General features: G+C 52.1%; 1 long non-coding RNA gene across 1 annotated transcript in view; it reads right to left on the reverse strand.

Moving 5' to 3' along the window:
- Positions 1-833: 833 nt before the first annotated feature.
- The window catches only part of LOC108507871, a 6,412-nt gene continuing 1,866 nt past the window's right edge, over positions 834-5,379 (reverse strand). Inside the window, exons 2-3 of the long non-coding RNA XR_001878287.1 lie at positions 1,305-1,386; positions 834-932 (exon numbers count right to left, since the gene is read on the reverse strand). This is a non-coding gene — a long non-coding RNA (uncharacterized LOC108507871). The remainder of the gene's footprint in view (positions 933-1,304; positions 1,387-5,379) is intronic.

Consider the following 5,379-nt stretch of genomic DNA (forward strand, 5'->3'; position numbering starts at 1 on the left):
AGAAAATATTTTAAAAATATGTAGAAAATAAATAAGAAAATATAGAGAAAACATTTAGGAAATGTATAGCAAACGTGGCCTGGCGGGGTGGCAGCTGCCAAGGTGCCCTGGCCAGGGTGCCGCAGGCTCCGCAGGGAATGCGACAGGCCCGGAGGGCTCTGGCCAGGACATCAGGACACAGCGAGGAGGAATCTTGTCCCCTGAGGGCTCTGCCACCAGAAATAGCCCTGTCCCTGTGAGCAATCCTGTCCCTGCAGCCCAGAGTCCAAAGGGAAGGGACAGGGATGGCAAGTGCCACCCACGATGTGTCACCTCCGTGGCTCCATTGTCACCCTGGAATATGTTTCTCTCCAAAATCCCTTCATCCAGCCCCGGGCAGATTTTGTCCAAACCCCCAGCAGGCACCGGGCATGGAGGGCACAGCTCCTGGGCAGCACAAAGGTGAGAAAGTATCCCATTCTTCAATGGGACGGGATCTCAGAGGCTCACAGGATGGTTTGGGTGGGAAGGGACCTTAAAGATGATCCCATCCCACCCCCTGCCATGGGCAGGGACACCTCCCACTAACCCAAGTTGCTCCAAGCCCCATCCAAGCTGGCCTTGGACACTTCCAGGGATCCAGGGGCATCAAAGCTGCTGCACTGCCCCATTTCCAGCAGCTCTGGGATGCTCCCAGCGAGGGCTGGGGCTTGGCTGCACAAAAAGACCATTCACATCCCCGCTTCTCCTTTTTTTATTGGCCCTCCAGTATTTTCTGGATCCTCATTGGTTTCCTCATCTTCCCATAATTCACCCAAACGGCCGAGGCTGTGCTTGGCTTCACCTCAAGGTCAGTAAATCAAGGTCATTAATTAAAGGCAGCAATTTACCAGCTCGCAGCCCAATTCCTGAGGAACTCACGCATCATTTGAGCGGGATTTTCATATCCTTCACTTGGAAGAAGAACAGACACGACTTTAGCAGAACAAAATGCACTTTTTTGGCAGCTCACAAAACCACTTCTGCTCCGTCGCAGGCACGTTCCTGCCTCTCCGTCTCCCGCCCCGGGGGTATCCAATACATCCTGGGGAAAGATGTGGAAATGCTTCCCTGAGGGGGTGGGGAGGCCCTGGCACAGGTTGCCCAGAGAAGCTGTGGCTGCCCCTGGATCCCTGGAAATGTCCAAGGGCAGGTTGGACGGGGCTTGGAGAAACCTGGGCTGGTGGAAGGTGTCCCTGCCCATGGCAGGGGGTGGCACTGGATGATTTGAAAGTCCTTCCAACCCAAACCATCCTGGAATTCTATGAACTCGCCCAGCACCTCACCTTCCAGCAGGAATTCCCGTTGCTCCTGGATTTGCAGATGGCAAATCCTGGTCTGCTTCACCGGCCACGACCACAAAACGTCCTAAAAAATTAAAAAAATTCCAAATAAAATTTACAACTCGCTTAAAAAACCCAACTCGGATCCTTAGGAAAAAAACGAAACAAACTTTTTTTCTTTAAAAAAGTGGTTTTAATATTTATTATTATCATCATTATTATCTTCCTGAGGGGGCTGTGGCAGCGTGTCCTGCGCGGCGCTCGCGTCCCAACCCCCGGAGCTGGGTCGGCCCCCCTTCAACCAGCCCCCAAATTTCCCTCTCCAGCAGCATTTCAAAGCAGAGATCTGAGCAGCAACCCAAACACAACACATGCAACCACTTAGAGGGCAATTAATAGCGGCGGAAGGGCCCTTGTTGGAGGCAGCAGAAGGAACGACGTTACATTTCCGGAATAATGGCTGAAATTTGCCATTGTGTGTCATCGGGAATCACTTAGAGCAGTTTTGATCTCGGTTCTTGCTGTCAGGGCTCTAATGAATTAACAGATGACAGGCTGGCGTAACGAGGCTCTGCTTTAAAGACGAGGCGACGTTGTTTTCTTGCTGTACTACTCGGATAATTTGGGATGTTTAAAAATAATTATGGCAGATGATTAATACCTTACACGTTCTCAGACGTCTCTCACGCGCAGCACAGGGCCCAGCCTGCCTTTGGAGGCGGTTTAGGGACCTGTAGAGCCCCAAATCCATCATTATACACCCCCAAAAAAACTTCATTGAGCGCAGAACCGCCTTCATTGCGCCCCAAAATGACACCATTAAACACATAAAAAATCATTACACCCCTAAAAGGTCATTGTACCCCCAAAAAATCATTACAACCCCCAAAAAATCATTATACTCTAAAAAACCAACATTACACCCTAAAACACATTGATACGCTCAAAAAAATCATTAGACTCCAAAAAAATCAGCATTACACCCCAAAACATCATTATTACACCCTAAAAAGCATCATTACACCCAAACCCCATAATTACAACCTAAAATAACATAATTACACCCTAAACCCCCTCATTATACCCTAAACCTCATCCTTACAACCTCAAAAACATCATTACACCCTAAAAATCATCATTATATCCTAAAACCCCAACATTACACCCCAGAAAACAGTCTTACCCCTCAAAAACATCATTACACTCAAAAATCCACATTAGATCCCCAAAAATCACCAACACATTCCCAAAAATCGTCATTACACTCAAAACAACACCATTAGACCCCCCAAAAAATCATCATTAAAACCCCCAAAAAATCATCATTGTGCCCCAGAAAAACATCATTCCACCCCAAAAGACATCATTCCACCCCAAAAGACATCATTACACCCAAAAAACATCATTCCACCCCAAACACTGCAATCTGGGCTTGTGAAGAGATAAAACCCCACAGTCCCTGTCCAGCACTCCCAGGGGGGAATGTTTTCACCCCAAACCTCTCAGGGCCTTTGGGATGAGCTCCGTGGGCCTGGTGTGGGGCTGTGGGGTTCAGGGCACCCAATCCAGGGGGCTGGCCAGGGCAAAATCCAAGGAAAAAGGCCCTTCCTGGCCGGGCAGGTTCCCCGCCCTCGTTAAGGGGGCTGCGGGATCCCGTTCCTCTGCCGTGCAGAGGGACCACAAAGGCATATTCTCCCCAATGTTAAGTAAACAAACTTTTGCAAACTGCCTTTTATTGATTCCATACGGCCATCTGGTTCGAGGGAAAACGGCTCCCCTCCCCTCTCCCCCCCCTTCCCTGTGAAAATATCCCAAGGTTAGGGGCTGGCAGAGGCTCAGCGTGGCTGAAAACCACCTCGTTTCCTCTGCGGTTCCCAACACAGGAAAGCGTTGAACTCGCCGAGAAATGTTGGAGGCTTAGTTGGTTTCCCCATCTGGTAGCCAGGCTGTGCCGCGAAAATTAAAGATATACATATGCAAATATCCCCCAGCCCGCTTCCAAGATCTAAAGAATTTTTATGATGTAACCACAAAAAGAGGTTATTTAATGTTGACAATATGTAGCGGAGCAAAAGCGCTCTCATGCTGCATATGGTAATGGAACTTATGGAAATGAAGCCGCGCTGCCCTGGCGGAGTAATGAAAAGCAGATTTCACCTTGAAGATTGTTTGAGCTGTTTAGCTTGTAATGACTTGGGGGGGGGGGGTGGAAACCACTAAAGAAACCCGAAAAACATCGGTGTGAAAGTACAACCGGCGGCACCGTCCAAGGGCCTCGGCCCCGAGCCAGGGCTATGGCACCGACCCACCAGGGACGTGCCCCTGTCCCACTGGGAATGTCCACAGTGCAGGCAGGGCATGGAGAAACCCCCCCAGGGGTGCTGGTGCAGCTTCCAACATCTCCAGCAACCACAGGGACAATGTGTCCCTCTGCCACGGGGGGACAAGAGCAGCTGAGGGATTCTGGATCAAGGGCACCCCACAGACCCTGGGGTGGGCAGGGCACCCACAGCAGTCCCCTTCCATCCACGTGCATCCATCCTGCTGGTGGCTGCCCACAGGATGGTGCCAGGCTTTCCAGTGGTGCCCAGTGCCAGGATGAGGAGAAATGGCCATAAAGCAAACACAAGTTCCACCTCAACACGAGGGAGAGCTTTCCGTGGAGGCGGCAGAGCCCTGGAAAGGCTGCCCAGGGAGGGTGTGGAGTCTCCCCCTCTGGAGACGTCCCAAACCCACCTGTTCCTGTGTCACCTGCTCCAGGTGACCCTGCCTGGGCAGGGGGTTGGCCTGGGTGATCTCCAGAGGGCCCTCCCAGTCCCAGCTATTCTGGGATTCTGGGACTCCTCATGTCTCTGTGCCCCCCCCCCGGAACCAGGTACCACTCAGCTGAGAGGCCCCAACCCGGGGGACACTCTGTGACCCTAAAGCCTCTGCACAGTGGGCACACAGCAGTCAGACACTGGTGCCCCCTGAACTGGGAGGGATGGCAGTGCCCCATCCCCAGAGCACCGTCCCACCTTCATCCAGGGACGTGGTGGGGGTGTGTGGAGCGACCTCCAACACCCCAACACCCCGATCCAACAGCATCAGCTGCACCCAACCCATGAGCTCCCCAAAACCCACGAGCTCCCCAAAACCCACGAGCTCCCCAGTCAGTCAGAAACACCACCCAAGCCACAGAGATGACTCCAAGCCCTGCATTCCCAAAGCCACTTTTCACGGAGCGGTGACTTATTGCTGCTGCTCAAATTAATGATGTTCTGCCCCTGTAACGAGCACCTTTGTATATTATGCGAGTGCTTTGCCTGTCATCGGCAGCCTCAGAGAAGGATGTTTGAATTAACAAAATATTACTGTGATCTTCTCCCTGACAGGATGGAAGCAATAATATTTAGTGAGTAACTGAGCTCCCATCAATAATTCAGGAGACTGCAAAAATCTTGATCATCCAGCTGACTCCGAGAACAAAATAGTCGAGCTTTGTGCATCCTGAGCTGAGATAAAACCACCAGCAGAAGGAAGAAGGTTAAAATTACGTGGAAAAAAAGCTAATTAAAAAGGCAGCCCACATGTAAGAAGGAGGGCAGGGAAAATGCTCTTTAAAGCAAGAGAAGCCACAGGTTCCCCAGTCTCCCTGTTTCTTCTGTGGGATCAGAGCCGAGGGGTGTCAGGGAGCTGCTCCCCCCCTCCCAGTTCTCCGTGGCACAATGGAAGGAGAAGGTGGAGGCACCTTGATGCAGGACCCCAGCCTGGCTGTGCCCCAGGAGATGTGTCTGAGGCAGCGCCCTGGGGCATTTGGTGGCATCTGAGGGGACACCAGAGCTGGACTGAGCTCGGTCCTGCTCCTCTGTCCCTGCCTGGCTTCCTGAAGGTCCCTGAGGGGCCCCCAACAGCACTGACCCCAGAGTGTTTCCTGGGCTGATCCCAGAGCGTGGGCAGAGTGAGGGAGGGTTGTCCCTTTGTGCCCCCTCAGGTGAGACCCCCCTGCAGAGCTGCCTCCAGATATGGGGAACTGCAGCACAAAGATGTGGAGCTGCTGGAGAGAGTCCAGAGGAGGCCACGGAGATGCTCCCAGGGC

Source organism: Lepidothrix coronata, unplaced genomic scaffold (assembly GCF_001604755.1).
Source record: "Lepidothrix coronata isolate B3197 unplaced genomic scaffold, Lepidothrix_coronata-1.0 Scaffold272, whole genome shotgun sequence".
Taxonomy (NCBI): Eukaryota; Metazoa; Chordata; class Aves; order Passeriformes; family Pipridae; genus Lepidothrix; species Lepidothrix coronata.